The sequence below is a fragment of the Capricornis sumatraensis genome, chromosome 23 (assembly GCF_032405125.1).
Source record: "Capricornis sumatraensis isolate serow.1 chromosome 23, serow.2, whole genome shotgun sequence".
In the NCBI taxonomy this organism is placed as follows: Eukaryota; Metazoa; Chordata; class Mammalia; order Artiodactyla; family Bovidae; genus Capricornis; species Capricornis sumatraensis.
Window position 1 is genome coordinate 13,842,353 of NC_091091.1, and position 13,836 is coordinate 13,856,188.

Below are 13,836 nucleotides of genomic sequence, written 5' to 3' on the forward strand. Positions count from 1 at the left end.
TCCCTGTCCGTGAAGCCTAGGATTTGAATGATCTCACTATCTAACTTCATCTACATACAAGTTTCTCATTATTATCTCTCTAATGAGTTCAAAACACAAGTAATTGGCAACAGTTGAATAATTGATGTTATAATACCGACTTGATAGAATCCTGGCCCAAGTCATTTGTTTGTTTTTATGAAAAACACTTATTAAGTGCCCATTGGGTATCAGCTTCTCTTCTTGGGGATAATTGTGAAAAAGAGAGAAAACACCCCTGCCCACGTGGTGCTTATATTCTAGCGGGGCTAGAAACAGAAAGTTGATGATTATCAAGTAAATCTGGGCAGCAGTATTTGATAATAAATGTATGATGATGTCGACTTTTAAAAATTTAAAATAGCTTGTGGTTTCACTGTTTCCTGTGTCTAGAGACCTTCTTTGCCCAGGGAACTGGTGCACCAAATACACTGAATTTCCTTCTACCTTAAGCAGTCTGGTCACATTTTCCTGACTCTATCAGTTTTCTATCGCAATGTAAAAAAATATCACAAACTTAGAGGTGTAAGACAACACCCACCTACAAACTCACAGTTCTGGAGGGCAGAGGTCCAGGCTGGCTTGGCTGCATTTCCTGGTTGGCTGGGCTGTCTTCTTAGGGTCTGGCAAGGCTGAGGTCAGGTGTCAGCCTTGTGTGGAGGCTCTGGGGAGATCCCACTTTTAAACTAATGCAAGCTATTGGCAGAATTCAGTTCTTCGCAGTTGTAGGTCTGAGGTCACTGTTTCCTGGCTGGCAGTCACTGTGACCTCTCTCATAGCTCCTTAAGGACGCTTACATTCCTCCTCACGGTCTCCTTAGTCACAGCCAGCAAAGGCGCGCCGCATCCTGCTCACGCTTTGAATCTCTCCAACTTCTGCTGCTGCTCAGAGAAAGCCCTCGGCTTTTTGGGGCCAGTGTGATTAGATGGGGTCCACCTGGAGAACCACTGTCTTAAGATCAGCTGTGCTACATTAACACAGTCTTAGGAGAGAGACAGCCTCATATTCACAGGGGCTGGGATTAGGGTGGGACATTTAGGGGGAGCATTTCAGAAAGCCTACCTATTCTACTGACCAGCGGGAATTTCTGCTTCAAGTAATCAGTCTTTCAGAGACCTTTGTTGCCAGACAGGAAGATTTCAGACCTGTGCCACAGATAAGGTTTTTAGAATCATATAGGATTATTTTATTTAATCAAAGGAAAGTCTTTTAGAAGTGCATGTTGAAATTTTATAGAAACCCTTTAAAGATTTTTTTGGTCCCTTTTTCTTCATGTCCTTTCCTTAGAAAATATCTATTTAGGAAACTGACAGGTTAATCACAGATTCAATGAGTACCTTCAAGTCAAACATATATTAATGAGTTGTCATTTATAGAAATCTTTTTATGCCTAGTCCTCCAAAGTATATTAATAAATAATACAATTTTCTTTTGTCCATTTTGGATCTACCATTCATTACATTTTAGTATGTTAGTATTTCATCAACAGAATAGAAATATGGTGAGCTGGTGTTGTAATAGGGAAAAAAACTTTGTATTCTAATAGAAATTAGTCACTAAAGGGATGTTGCCTTTGAGCTTATATTATACATAATGGCCTGTCTCTGGGAACCCTGCTTCCCAGGTAATGAACATTAAGTTAAAATACTCCTGTTTAGCTCACAAGAAATCTCCTGACCAGGCTCACCTGTGAATGACTGCAGGGCGGAAGAAATGAACACTTCTCCGCCTGAAGCTGATGGGACCCAGGAAATGTTTGAGTTTATGCTCTCCTCTTTTAGTAATAAAGGAGCCTGAGTTCTAACTCAGGCAAGATGGTTCTTTGGGACACGAGTCCACTATCTTCCCAGTCTGCTGGCTTTCCAAATAAAGTCACTGTTCCTTGACCCAACATCTCATCTTTTAATTTACTGGCCTGTCATTTGATGAGCAGTATGAACTTGGACTCAGTAACAATATCTGAAAGGGCAAGATGATGATAATAGTTCATATAAATTTTATGCAGCATTTCTTACTTCAATGGAGTTGAAGTGTAAAGGAACTTTTAGCTTTGTTTAAATGTTCTGATCTGTTGACTATTTATGGTGACAGTTCAATTTTCACTAAGTAATGATCACTTAAAACTCTTTTTCTCCACTTCACCACATAAGAGGAATAACAATGGTTGTTGTGGTTGCAGTGAAATCATTTCTTATGCTAGCAGAGCAGGAAAATGTATGATTTTAGGTTTCAGAAACATTTATCCTTGACAGATGCATTATGGACAAATGAGTCAAACCTTCAAAATACAACTCATTAGATGTAATTTAGTTAAACATTTTTGTATTAACCTACATATTGTGGCTCAGCTGGTAAAGAATCCGCCTGCAATGCAGGAGACCTGGGTTTGATCCCTGGTTTAGGAAGATCCCCTGGAGAAGGGAAAGGCTACCCACTCCAGTACTTTGGCCTGGAGAATTCCATGGACTGTATAGTCCATGGAGTTGCAAAGAGACACAGCTGAGCAACTTTCATTACATTACATTACTTATTTTCCTTAGGGGTTTTCAAAACTAAGCTAATAATGCAAACACCTCTACTCTGAAAATGATACCTATCCAAATGTATTATACTAGGTCTATCACCACCTACTTTAAAATCACTTGGAGTAACTTGTTTAAAATGAGGATTCCTGCGGCCATCTCACAGTTACAATAGCTAGGACTTATATCACTGCAAGTAACGACAGCAACTTAACAGACAAACAAAAGCACCACACACACACAGCTGTTTCTTAAGAGAAACAAAAGTTAATGAGCCAAAGGAATTAAGTGGCTCATCAATGTCATTAAACATTTGGTTCCACTTTCTCCTTCCTCTCCGCCCTCCATGGTGTCAGCTTCATTCTGCAGAGTGGTATCCCTAACTTCCTGGGAACTTGCTTCCTATACCACATCTCGGAAGAGAGGAGGTTGTTCCTGCAAGTTGTCTATGTAAGGACATGTCCTCCCCTAAAAGTTCTCAGAACACACTTCTTCACCTCTCGTTAAGTCATGGGCCCATTCCCAAGCCAAATACCGTGATGGAGAAGCGGAGCTGTGATGATGAGCTCTGAGCAATGCGTCCACCCGCACGACCAGACATTGAGACACGGTCTCCTCAAGCACGCTGGGTGGGGATGGGAAGTGTGCATTTACCAAAAGATGGGAAAATAGATATTGGGGAGACTCCACAACACCTACCCTACTTCCAAGATTGAACAGGCACACAGGTGGTACACTTACAAAAATTCTAGAGATTTTAGAGTACAGTTACAAAAATTCAGAATTTTTTACAGAAATTGACTACCTGTTGACTACAGCATGAAGGCCTACATTTCCCTTGTTCCCACCTGAGGATTTTGCAATTTGACAGTCTTAATCTTTGGGTGAAGTCTGAAAGCCTGCATTTTAAAAACCTACCAAGAGAGTTGGCTGCACACAAAAGTTTGAGGACCATGGCACTACATGGTAAACTTCCGGGAATAGTTTCATACTTTTGTATCCTAAGCACCCAAGTCCGATATGTTACCTGCTGAATAGTAAGTGATCAGTAACACTGGCTAATTGGTGACTGAATTATCAATTTTATCAACCAGATAAAGATAGTTGAGTAACTAAGCAGGACCTGATGAGGCCTTCCCAGAATAAGCCCCCGCCAAGTCCTTGGGCTACCTTTGTCTGCAGAAAAATCTTAGTCAAAGAATACATTGAGTCAGAGAAGTGAGAAGATGCAGAAAGAAAGGAAAACAATCAAGCAAGAAAAAATAATAATTCTTTAGCCATTAAACAAAGCCAAGGACCTTTAGTTCTTTGTGAAGGACCACAGATAATACTCTGAGCCATATCCTTTGAGCTGTTTTGCAGATACTAAAACCCCCACCAGGTGGAAGAAGTTCACTGTACGCTACCATAAGCACGTAGACCCCAGACCAGTTGAAACCAGAAGGTTGATAATGCTGACTCCCAATTACATCACCATCCACCAATCAGACAAATGTCCATGAACTGATCACACACCCAAAACCCCTCTCCCTCACCCTGTCTTTATGACCTTTTCCTGAAAGCTTTCAGGGAGTATGGGCCTTTTAAGCACTAGCTGCCTGGATTCCTTGCTTGGTGCACAGCAAGAAAGCTATTCTTCTCTACTTCACCCAAAATTCTCTGAGATTTAATCCAGCACTGGTATACAGAGGCTGAGTTCCAGCAACAGTCAGGAAGGCCGTCTAAAATTAAACCTTTCCATGGCACAGTTTCTACAGTGGGAGATAGCTGAGGGCATTGACATTCATCCTGCCTTTTCTGGGCTTATAGCCTGGTGTCCCATCTGCAGTGACAGACAAGAGAATACAACCTTCTAATAGAACCACCGCAAAACATCCAAAATCATCCTTAAAAATGGGTTTCCAAAAGAGGTTTGTAATCAGCATAAACATAAAAGCATATGAGTATTAATGTAGTCAAGGAACCTCTTTCATCTTGAATTTTTTACCAACATGTTGCTTCTTTTTTCCCCAAGTAGAGGCTTTAGTGCCATTTATTTAGCATTCTGTCACAAAGCAAAGCTCTTGCATGGTGAAAAGAAGGGTCAGATCTAAGAAACAATGGTTCATGATCATCAGAATAGATTAGCACAGACCCTCAAGCCAGGAGCTCCTTGACATTCTGGAAGGTGTCCTCATGCTAGCAATCCCATCATGGGCCCCACTATCCCGTTGCCACTAAAGTGACTCGACTTCAGCTTTCTGTGAAGAAAACATGACAGAAATAGGGTCATTCCCAGGAAGGTTTAATGCCTCGCCTTTGATTTTGGAGGAAATTTACCATGTGAATGCATCCCCCGAAAGCTAACACCTTCACCAAACTGACAGTGGCTTAGCATTCATGTCAGCAGTAGTGGCTCAGTTGTGTCTGACTCTTTGTGACCCCATGGACTGTAGCCTACTAGGTTCCTCTGTCTATGGAATTTCCTAGGCAAGAATACTGGAATGAGTTGCTATTTCCTTCTCCAGGGGATCTTCCCAAACCAGGGATCAAACCCAGGTCTCTTGCATTGCAGGTAGATTCTTTACCACCTGAGCCACTGGAATCCCAATTACATATTCACTTGCCCTTCAGAAATAAACTGTAATACCTGATGTATTTAAATAATGTAAGATTTGCTCAAATCTTTCGAGAATATCCTCTGTTTCTCTCCTGATCAAAACATAACTGTAACATAATAACATTTGCAGAGCCTCAAAAAGCAGGGTCTCAGTGAAACATTAAACATTCATCCATTAAAAATTGTTTGTTGAACCTGTGGGCCAGCAGTTTTCAAAAGGCTGGGATCCTCTGTAACTGTCCTCAAAAACAACTAGAGGCAAGAGAAATTGTTAGCCAACGATGCTGAACCTGGATTGCCATCTTAATAAAGGATGATTAACTCAGTATCTGCAGTAGGAAATGGCCTGTTAGGATGTCAAGCAAGAGGGAGGTGGTAGGTAAGCCCTCGGTAGCCATCCTTTATCATGGCTAAACCTATGCATTTACAAAATCCTAGTGTGTGTGTGCAGAGAAGGCAATGGCACCCCACTCCAGTACTCTTGCCTAGAAAATCCCATGGACGGAGGAGCCTGGAAGGCTGCAGTCCACGGGGTCGCTGAGGGTTGGACACAACTGAGCGACTTCACTTTCACTTTTCACTTTCATGCATTGGAGAAGGAAATGGCAACCCACTCCAGTGTTCTTGCCTGGAAAATCCCAGGGACGGGGGAGCCTGGTGGGCTGCTGTCTATGGGTCGCACAGAGTCGGACAGGACTGAAGCGACTTAGCAGCTGCAGCAGTGTGTGTGTGTGTGTGTGTGTGTGTGTGTGTGTGTGTGTGTGTGTTAGTTGCTGAATCGTGTCTGACTTCTTTGCAACCCCATGGACTGTAGCCTGCCAGGCTCCTCTGTCCGTAAGTGGTACATAGTAACAGGACATCAAAGGGAATAAAATGCACCTCTGTCCCTGCCAGAAATATTTTCTGAGCAACTATTCTTTGTGCTTTGTGGGGAATAAACAGATGAATCTGCACAGTTTACTGGGTGACTCCTTCATTTCCCCAGGTATAAAATGGGGACAAGCTGCTATTCTGTGGCAATATTAAAAGTGGGTTCCTAAGAAGAATATATGAACCAGTCCTTGGAAAGTGTTTAGCAGATTCTTTGGTATCCAGTGAGAGCTCATTAATTGGATTTGTTAAAATGCTTCATAATTCAAAAGGCACTTTTGTACGTTTTCTCATTTTGCTTCACAACACCAAGGCAAGGACCAGGAAACAAATTAAAGGACAGAGAGATTTTGCCATGACCACAGAATAGGTAAAAATAGGAAAAACCAGAACTAAGAGCCAACTTTCACAAGTCCTAACTCTTTCCAGTATTTTGAGTTGAAATATAGAGGCATCTTTTTTAATTCCAAACAATAAAGTCCGTGCATTTGTAAAGGTTACTACAATTTCCAAAAATCTTAGAATTAAGACAAGATATTTTACTTGATTAGGATTGTGTCTTCATAACTGAAACAGCATGTTTAACCAGTAGGGATTCAACCAATTAACTAGTTTGAGGATCAACTAAGAAAAAAATTGTGGGTTCCTATGTGTGCAAGCTGAATATACAAGAAATGTGTTTAGCTAAAATGAGAGAAAAACCACATACAGATAATTCAAGCTGGTGTATCAGCTCCTCAGTTTCAGAAACATTCCAAATTCCTTCTGTCTGTCCATTACACTCCCCAGAGGCCTTTAACATTCATCCTCATGATTGCAGACTCATGGTCCTAAGATTATAGCACCACATCCACACATCGTACCCTCATTTCAAGCGGGACAAAGGTAGCAAAAACTTCCCCTAAACCATCCAGCTGACACCTCATTGGTCAGAATTATGTCAGTTGCCCACCTTTAGCTGCAAGGAAGTCCAAAAAAGAAACCCCTCTTAACTGTGCAGATTCCCAACCACGTTAAAACCAGGTTCTGCTAGCAAGATAAAAGGGAAGAATGAACAGCAGTGTCTGCCATTCTGACTTGTTTTCATGCCTTCAACAACCAAAGGACATACAGAGTTTCTGTTAACTTAGATCCATGAAAATTTCAAATAGGTGAATCACCCATGGAATGCTTTTACTGTGCCATTTATTGTTTATTGGGATTTGTGTTTTGTCTGCTGTGGGTGGAAAACAAATATAAAATTGGGATTAAGATTTAAAAGGGGTATAAATACAGGTACCTAGGTGTCGTTATGTCTTTGGAAACATCTAAGGAGGGCATCCAAAACCAATTTGAAAACATACACGGATTTCAACTTTTACTCCATTAACGTTTTTTCCTCCACAGCAACAGACTAAGGCCATTTCCACACAGCACTGGGCTAAAACGAGATGCAGTCAAATGTAGTTTGTCTCATCTACTTCTGTGAAAATGCAAATTTCTGTGAAAATAGTAAAGAAAAGAACCCAACAACCACCTCCAAAAGAAACTATTTAGTCTTTGAGGTTTAGCCTTTCAGAGCTCATTTAAATCTGCCCATTAGTTTGGAGATGTTTGCTTGCATATATTCTGAAGAAGGAAATGAATGGTGGTGGGGGTTTAGTCGTTAATTCATGTCTGACACGTGCAACCCCATGGACTGTAGCCCGCCAGGCTCCTCTGTCCATGGGATTTCCCAGGCAAAAATACTGGAGTGGGTTGCCATTTCCTCCTTCAGGGGATCTTCCTAACCCAGGGATGGAACCCAGGTCTTATGCATTGCAGATTCTTCACCCCTGAGCCACCAGGGAAACCCTAAGATATAATAAAGTTAATTAATAAAGGTGCCACGAATTTGGGAGCTGGCTATTCTTTTAAAGTTCATATGTGACCCTAGAGCTGTGCTGTCCAATATGGTGGCCACTAGTCCCATTTGGTTACTCAAATATAAGTTAACTAAATGACCACAATTTAAAATTCAGTTCCTCGGTCACAATAATCCCATTTCAAGTACTCAGTAGCCACATGTGGCCAATGGCTACATACAGAACAGTACAGATAGAGAACATTTCCACCACAGCAGGAAGTTCTTTGGACTGTGCTAGAAAATCTAGACGTTTAAGAAGCAATACCAGACAAAACAATCTAAATGAGTTCAGCTCAATAAAGAAGATGTGAATGTTCTTTTCAGTTCAGTTCCGTTCAGTCGCTCAGTCGTGTCTGATTCTTTGTGACCCCATGAACTGCAGCACGCCAGGCCTCCCTGTCCATCACCAACTCCTGGAGTCCACCCAAACCCATGTCCATCGAGTCGAAGACGCCATCCAGCCATCTCATCCTCTGTCATCCCCTTCTCCTCCTGCCCTCAATCTTTCCCAGCATCAGGGTCTTTTCCAAGAATGGAATTTTACTCAACCATAAAAAAAGAATGAAATAAACCTGGAGAAGGAAACGGCAACCCACTCCAGTATTCTTGCCTGGAAAAGTCCATGGACAGAGTAGCGTGGCAGACAGTAGTCCATGGGGTTACATGACTGATCACATGTGCATGAGGGCAGAGGGAGATGGGCTGGTAGCAATAAACTGGTAGAACTGAAAAAAAAAAGAAAAAAAGAAATAAGGCCATCTGCAGCAACAGTGATCAACCTAGAGATTATCATATTAAGTGAAGTAAGTCAGAAAGACAAATATATGATACCACTTATATGTGGAATATTAAAAAGTTATTCAAATGAACTTATTTACAAAACAAAAATAGACCCATAGACATAGGAAACAAACTTTGTTGTTCATTCCCTCAGTTATGTCCAACTCTTTGCGACACCATGGACTGCAGCACACCAGGCCTCCGGGTCCATCACCAACTCCCGGAGCTTGCTCAAACTCGTGTCCATGAAGTAGGTGATGCCATCCAACCATCTCATCCTCTGCTGTCCCCTTCTCCTCCCGCCTTCAATCTTTCCCAGCATCAGGGTCTTTTCTAATGAGTCATCTCTTCGCATCAGGTGGCCAAAGTATTGCAGCTTCAGCTTCAGCATCATCAGTCTTTCTAAAGAATATTCAGGACTGATTTCCTTTGGGATTGGCTGGTTTGATCTCTCTGGAGATCAAGGGACTCTCAAGAGACTTCTCCATTACAGCTCAAAAGCATCAATTGTTCAGTGCTAGCCTTCTTTATGGTCCAACTCTTACATCCATACATGATTACTGGAAAAAACATAGCTTTGACTGGACAGACCTTTGTTGGCAAAGTAATGATTCTGCTTTTTAATATGCTCTCTAGGATTGTCATAGCTTTTCTTCCAAGGAGCAAGTGTCTTTTAATTTCATGGCTGCAGTCACCATCTGCAGTGATTTGGGAGTCCAAGAAAATAAAGTCTGCCACTGTTTGCATTATTTCCCCATCTATTTGCCATGAAGTGATGGGACTGGATGCCATGGTTTTCGTTTTTTGAATGTTGAGCTTTAAACCAGCCTTTTCACTCTCCTCTTTCACTATCATCAAGAGGCTCTTTAGTTTCTTTTTTTTTTTTTTTCTGCCATAAGGGTGGTGTCATCTGCATTATCTGAGGTTGTTGATATTTCTCCTTGCAATCTTGATTCCAGCTTGTGTTTCATCCAGCCCAGCATTTCTCATGATGTACTCGGAATATAAGTTAAATAAGCAGATGGACAATATACAGCCTTGATGTACTCCTTTCTCAATTTGGAACCATCTGTTATTCCATGTCTGGTTCTAACTGCTGCTTCTTGACCTGCATACAGATTCTTCAGGAGGAAGGTAAGGTGGTCTGGTATTCCCATCTCTTAAAAAAATTCTCCACAGTTTGTTGTGATCCACACAGTCAAAGTCTTTGATGTAGTCAATAAAGCAGATGTTTTTCTGAAATTCTCTTCCTTTTTCTATGATCCAAGGGATGTTGGCAATTCAATCTTTGGTTCCTCTGCCTTTTCTAAATCCACCTTGAACATCTAGGAAGTTCTCAATTCACATACTGTTGAAGCCTCACTTGGAGAATTTTGAGCATTACTTTGCTAGCATGTGAAATAAGTGCAACTGTGAAGTAGTTTGAGCATTCTTTGGCATTGCCTTCCTTTGGGATTGGAATGAAAACTGACCTTTTCCAGTCCTGTGGCCACTGCTGAGTTTTCCATATTTGCTGGCATAGTGAGTGCAGCACTTTCACAGCATCATCTTTTAGGATTTGAAATAGCTCAGCTGGAATTCCATCAGCTCTGCTAGCTTTGTTCGCAGTGATGCTTCCTAAGGTCCACTTGATTTTGCACTCCAAGATGTCTGGCTATAGGTGAGGGATCACACCATCGTGGTTATCTGGGTCATCACGTTCTTTTTTTGTGTAGTTCTTCTGTGGATTCTTGCCACCTCTTCTTAATATTTTCTGTTTCTGTTAGGTCCATACTGTTTCTGTCCTTTATTGTGCCCATCTTTGCATGAAATATTCCCTTCGTATCTCTAATTTTCTTGAAGAGGTCTCTGGTCTTTCCCATTCTATTGTTTTCTCTATTTCTTTGCACTGTTCACTTAGGAAGGCTTTCTTGTCTCTCCCTATTTATCTTTGGAACTCTGCGTTCCAATAGGTACATCTTTCCTTTTCTCATTTGCTTTTCACTTCTCTTCTTTTCTCAGCTATTTGTAAGGCCTCCTCAGACAACCATTTTACCTTTTTGCATTTCTTTTTTTTTCCGGAATGGTTTTGATCATAGCCTCCTGTACAGTGTCATGAACCTCTGTTGATAATTCTTCAGGAACTCTATTAGATCTAATTCCTTGAATCTATTTGTCACTTCCACTGTATAATTGTAGGGGATTTGATTTAGATCATACTTCAGTGGACTAGTGGTTTCCCCTACTTTCTTCAATTTAAGTCTGAATTTGGCAATAAGAAGTTCATGATCTGAGCTACAGTCAGCTCCTGGTCTTGTTTTTGCTGACTCTATAGAGATTCTCCATCTTCGACTGCAAAGAATATAATCAATCTGATTTCAGTATTGAGCATCTGATGACGTTCATGTGTAGTCTCTTGTGTTGTTGGAAGACGGTGTTTGCTATGAACAGTGCGTTCTCTTAGCAAAACTCTATTAGCCTTTGCCCTGCTTCATTTTGTACTTCAAGGCCAAACCTCCCTGTTACTCCAGGTATCTCTTGACCTCCTACTTTTGCATTCCAGTCCCCATGATGAAAATGACATCTTTTTTTGGTGTTAGTTCCAAAAGGTCTTGTAGGTCTTCCTAGAACCATTCAACTTCAGCTTCTTCGGCATTAGTAGTTTGGGCATAGACTTGGATTACCTTGATACTGAATGGTTTGCCTTCAAAATGAACAGAGATCATTCTCTCCTTTTTGAGACTGCACCCAAGCACTGCATTTCAGGCCCTTTTGTTGACTACGAGGGCTACTCTATTTCTTTTAAGGGATTCTTGCCCACAGAACTAGATGTAATGGTCATCTGAATTAAATTCACCAAAAGGGAAAGGGGATGGGAAGGATAAATTAGGGATTCGTGTATAGGGATATGTATAAAATATATAGTCAAGTGCTACTGTATAGTACAAAGAACTATATTCACTATTTTGTAATAAAATAGAAAATAATCTGAAAACTTATCATTTTGCTGTACACCTGAAATATTGTAAATCAACTATCAGCTCAGTACAGTCACTCAGTCATGTCCAACTCTTTGTGACACCATGAACTGCAGCACGCCAGGCCACTCTGTCCATCACGAACTCCCGGAGTTCACCCAAACTCATGTGCATCAAGTTGGTGATGCCATCCAGCCATCTCATCCTCTCTCATCCCCGTCACCTCCTGCCCCCAATCCCTCCCAGCATCAGAGTCTTTTCCAATGAGTCAACTCTTCGCATGAGATGGCCAAAGTATTGGAGTTTCAGCTTTAGCATCAGTCCTTCCAATGAACACCGAGGACTGGTCTCCTTTAGGATGGACTGGTTGGATCTCCTTGCAGTCCAAGGGACTCTCAAGAGTCTTCTCCAACACCACAGTTCAAAAGCATCAATTCTTCAGTGCTCAGCTTTCTTCATAGTCCAACGCTCACATCCATACATGACCACTGGAAAAACCACAGCCTTGACTATATGGATCTTTGTTGGCAAAGTAACGTCTCTGCTTTTCAATATGCTATCTAGCTTGGTCATAACTTTCCTCCCAAGGAGTAAGCGTCTTTTAATATCATGGCTGCAATCACCATCTGCAGTGATTTTGGAGCCCCGAAAAATAAAGTCTGACGCTGTTTCTCCATCTATTTGCCATGAAGTAATGGGACCGGATGCCATGATCTTAGTTTTCCGAATGTTGAGCTTTAAGCCAACTTTTTCACTCTACACTTTCACTTTCATCAAGAGGCTTTTGAGTTCCTCTTCACTTTCTGCCATAAGGGTGGTGTCATCTGCATATCTGAGGTTATTGATATTTCTCCCGGCAATCTTGATTCCAGCTTGTGCTTCCTCCAGCCCAGCGTTTCTCGTGATGTACTCTGCATAGAAGTTAAATAAGCGGGACATTTGGCTTGTGAGCAGGAACTTCTCGGTCGCGCACAGAAAAAGAACGATTTTAAAATGGGTGATGTTGAAAAGGGCAAGAAGATTTTTGTTCAAAAGTGTCCCCAGTGCCATACTGTGGAAAAGGGAGGGAAGCACAAGACTGGGCCAAACCTCCATGGTCTGTTTGGACGAAAGACAGGTCAGGCTGCTGGATTCTCTTACACAGATGCCAACAAAAACAAAGGTATCACCTGGGGAGAGGAGACGCTGATGGAGTACTTGGAGAATCCCAAGAAGTACATCCCTGGAACCAAGATGATCTTTGCTGGCATTAAGAAGAAGGGAGAGAGGGAGGACTTGATAGCTTATCTCAAAAAAGCTACCAATGAGTAATAGTTGGCCACTGCCTTATTTATTATGAAACAGAAGTGTCTCATGACTTTTTATGTGTACCATATTTAAATTGATCTCATACACTAGAATTCAGATCATGAATGGCTGATGGAATAATTCTGTTGGACAGTCCTGATTTAAATAAGATTGGTCTGTGGCTAAACAAATATGGTCAGCTTTTTTAATTTTGATAGTAATTCTGGTTCAACAAGTACTGTCACTTTTCCCATTCTAAAGAGATGATTGGACTTGAATAAGGAATATGAAACTTTTTAAGGAGATGGTGCATTCCTTCTCAAAACCTATAAGAGATTGGTTTTATATTTAGATTTCTATAACTGGTTATATTAATATATTTAAATACTGAAAAGGTCCCTTCACTGTCTCATAAAACAGAGGAGGATTCACACGTGTTTCAAGTTGTGTTCATTAGCCTGTTAAGGCAAGGATTGAAAATACACTGACAAAGTCCACTTTATCTGTTTGGTTTTATAAACTATGCCAATTTAATTAAAATTCTCTATCTAAAATTTAGCCTTTTACTTAAAAAAAAAAAAGAAGTTAAATAAGCAGGGTGACAATATACAGCCTTGACATACTCCTTTTCCTATTTGGAACCAGTCTGTTGTTCCATGTCCAGTTCTAACTGTTGCTTCATGACCCACATATAGGTTTCTCAAGAGGCAGGTCAGGTGGTCTGGTATGCCCATCTCTTTCAGAATTTTCCACAGTTTATTGTGATCCACACAGTCAAAGGCTTTGACATAGTCAATAAAGCAGAAATAGATGTTTTTCTGGAACTCTCTTGCTTTTTCAATGATCCAGTGGATGTTGGCAATTTGATCTCTGGTTTTTCTGCCTTTTCTAAAACCAGCTTGAACATCTGGAAGTTCA

The 13,836-nt window shown here is 41.1% G+C and overlaps 1 pseudogene; it reads left to right on the forward strand.

Annotated features, from left to right (window-relative positions):
* Positions 1-12,624: 12,624 nt before the first annotated feature.
* LOC138070358 (cytochrome c pseudogene) lies at positions 12,625-13,453 on the forward strand (annotated as a pseudogene).
* Positions 13,454-13,836: the final 383 nt, after the last annotated feature.